Source organism: Heterodontus francisci, chromosome 10 (assembly GCF_036365525.1).
Source record: "Heterodontus francisci isolate sHetFra1 chromosome 10, sHetFra1.hap1, whole genome shotgun sequence".
NCBI classification, from domain to species: Eukaryota; Metazoa; Chordata; class Chondrichthyes; order Heterodontiformes; family Heterodontidae; genus Heterodontus; species Heterodontus francisci.
In genome coordinates, this window is record NC_090380.1 from 81534947 (window position 1) to 81538774 (window position 3828).

The following is a 3828-nucleotide window of genomic DNA, read 5'->3' on the forward strand; positions in this document are numbered from 1 at the left end:
TTTTAAAAGTATATTAAGGGCAAGAGGATAACCTGGGAAAGAATAGGGCCCATTAAGGACCAAAGTGGCAATCTGTGTGTGGAGCCAGAGGATGTAGGTGAGGTTTTAAATTATTACTTTTCATCTGTGTTTACTATGGAGAAGGACAATGTAGGAGTAGAGATCAAGGAGGGAGTTTGTGATATACTTAAACAAATTAGCGTTGAAAGGGAGGAAGTATTAGCGGTTTTAGCAGTCTTAAAAGTGGATAAATCCCCAGGCCTAGATGAGATGTATCCCAGGCTGCTATGTGAGGCAAGGGAGGAGATTGCAGGGGCTCTGACACAAATTTTCAAATCCTCCCTGGCCACAGGCGAAGTGCCAGAGGACTGGAGGACAGCGAATGTGGTACCAGTATTGAAGAAGGGTAGCAGGGATAAACCAGGTATATCAGGCCAATGAGTATAACATCAGTGGTAAGGAAACTATTGGAAAGAAATCTGAGGGACAGGATTAATCTCCACTTGGAGAGGCAGAGATTAATCAAGGATAGTCAGCACAGCTTTGTCAAGGGGAGATCATGTCTAATAAATTTGAATTTTTCGAGGAAGTGACTGGGTGTGTAGATGAGGGTAAAGCAGTTGATATAGTCGACATGACCTTCAGTAAGGCTTTTGATCAGGTCTCACATGGGAGATTGGTTAAGAAGGTAAGAACCCATGGGATCTAGGGCAATTTGGCAAATTGGATCCAAAATTGGCTGAGTGGCAGGAGGCAGAGGGGATGGTCGAGGGTTGTTTTTGCGATTGGAAGCCTGTGACCAGTGGTGTACCGCAGGGGTCGGTGCTGGGATCCTTGCTGTTTGTAGTATACATTAATGATTTAGACGTGAATATGGGAGATATTATCAGTAAGTTCGCAGATGACACGAAAATTCGTGGTGTCATAAATAGTGATGAGGATAGCCTTACATTACAGGAAGACATAGATGGGCAGAGCAGTGGCAAATAAAATTTAATCCTGAGACGTGAGGTGATGCACTTTGGGCGGACTAACAAGGCAAGGGAATATACAATGGATGGTAGGACCCTAGGAGGTACAGAGAGACCTTGGTGTACTTGTCCATAGATCACTGAAGGCAGCAGCACAGGTAGACAAGGTGGTTAAGAAGGCATATGGGATACTTGCCTTTATTAGCCGAGGCATCTAAGAGCAGGGAGGTTATGATGGAGCTGTATAAAACCCTAGTTCGGCCACAGCTGGAGTACTGTGTACAGTTCTAGTCGCCACACTAGGAAGGATGTGATTGCACTGGAGAGGGTGCAGAGGAGATTCACCAGGATGTTGCCTGGGGTGGAGCATTTCAGCTATGAAGAGAGACTGGATAGGCTAGGGTTGTTTTCCTTAGAGCAGAGAAGGCTGAGGGAGGGCCTGATTGAGGCATACAGAATTATGAGGGGCATAGATGCATAGATGTCTCTAGATGCAGAAATCAACAAGCGCATGGGAAAGGCTTCCACTGCTATGTCCAGACTGGCCAAGAGAGTGTGGGAAAATGGCGCACTGACACGGAACACAAAAGTCCGAGTGTATCAGGCCTGTGTCCTCAGTACCTTGCTCTATGGCAGCGAGGCCTGGACAATGTATGTCAGCCAAGAGCGACGTCTCAATTCATTCCATCTTCGCTGCCTCCGGAGAATACTTGGCATCAGGTGGCAGGACCGTATCTCCAACACAGAAGTCCTCGAGGCGGCCAACATCCCCAGCTTGTACACACTACTGAGTCAGCGGCGCTTGAGATGGCTTGGCCATGTGAGCCGCGTGGAAGATGGCAGGATCCCCAAAGACACATTATACAGCGAGCTCGCCACAGGTATCAGACCCACCGGCCGTCCATGTCTCTGCTTTAAAGACGTCTGCAAACGCGACATGAAATCCTGTGACATTGATCACAAGTCGTGGGAGTCAGTTGCCAGCGTTTGCCAGAGCTGGCAGGCAGCCATAAAGATGGGGCTAAAATGTGGCGAGTCGAAGAGACTTAGTAGTTGGCAGGAAAAAAGACAGAGGTGCAAGGGGAGAGCCAACTGTGCAACAGCCCCAACAAACAAATTTCTCTGCAGCACCTGTGGAAGAGTCTGTCACTCTAGAATTGGCCTTTATTGCCACTCCAGGCGCTGCTTCACAAACCACTGACCACCTCCAGGCGCGTATCCATTGTCTCTCGAGATAAGGAGGCCAAAGAAGGTAGATAGGAAGAAACCTTTTCCTTTAGCGGAGGTGTCAATAACCAGGGGCACAGATTTAAGCTAAGGGGCAGGAGGTTTAGAGGGGATTTGAGGAAAAAAATTTTCACCCACAGGGTGGTTGGAATCTGGAAAACACTGCCTGAAGGGGTGATAGAGGCAAGAACCCTCACAACATTTAAGAAGTATTTAGATGAGCACTTGAAACGCCATAGCATACGAGGCTATGGGCCAAGTGCTGGAAAATGGGATTAGAATAAATAGGTGCTTGATGGCCAGAGCGGACACGGTGGGCCGAAGGGTCTGTTTCTGTGCTGTACAACTCTATGACTCTGACTAATTATAGGCAAGGTAACCCTGTATGAGAGTCTACTGGCACTGTTTAATGTGCCACACGTGTACTAGAGTCTTTAGTGCAATAAGCCAATCCTAAACCATGAAGTAATAATTACTCTGGTCAGTGTGTGTCATGATACCCTAAATGCAAATAGAATGCAAACATAAAGTAATTCTTTCCCAGACGTTCATGTTAATCCAAGCACTATTGGAAGCAACCGAGGATAAGTGCAATGAGTCTCAAATATAGGTATGTGAGCTGAAGTGCTAACTGTCATCAATCCTATTTAAGTTGGCTAATGAGGTAGCCTGAGGTTTGGATATTACATCTTGGTAATGGGGTTCTCAGCACTGGGACAGTATCCCTCTTCGTGAAGTTATGCAAGTTGACTTTTAGCCTTGGCTAAATGCATGCTTGCCTGTGGGTTCAAACCCCACTGCAGGACTTGAGCATGTCGGCTGGACTGATACTTCAGTGCAGTACATTGTTGGTGTTCTTTGGATGAAACATTAAACTGAGGGCCTATCTACCTTCTTGAATGGAGGATGTGAAAGGAGTTAAAGAAAAACTCAATTTATGTATGTCTGAACTTCCCTCAGCTATTTGAACGTGTATTGTGCAGGTATGTCACCAATTTTTCCTTTCTATGTGCAGCCAACACGAAACACTTTTTTTTCTCCAACTCAGTTTCTGAGCTGAGTTTGGTTTCCTTTGCAAATTTGACCAGTACGCATTGAGTTTCTGAATCCATTTCATTAGAGACTGTAGCAGTCTCGAACAATCCCTCAGGCATCCCACTCAGTATATGTCAGCGCTCTCACCCTCTCTGAATAACTCCTCTAACAAACACCTCTTTTCTGTCTTTCAGCCTATTCCTTATTCTTTCACAAGATTTACCCTGAATCTCCATCAGGTCGAGTCTTTCATTGTATCTTCAATTATTAGTCATTCATAGAAAATGGTTTCTGATAACTAACTAATATATAAAGTATTTGTCTTTAAAAAATAAGTAGCTATGTAAATGTTTCAAAATAGCAAGCCTTACATTGAAAATATGTTTATGGGAGTATGGCTGATTATTTTCATTTTTTTAAATAAATTCACTAGTTATGTAAAGATCTTCAGTAGATTCATTAAAAATCTCCCAACAGTATCTCTTTATTTATCTTGAATTGACATCAGTTTGGCAAACTATTTGCAGCTCAGGAAGTACATATCAAAATGCAATACTTCACTTAAATTAATATATTATATAATAAATTGTGGGTG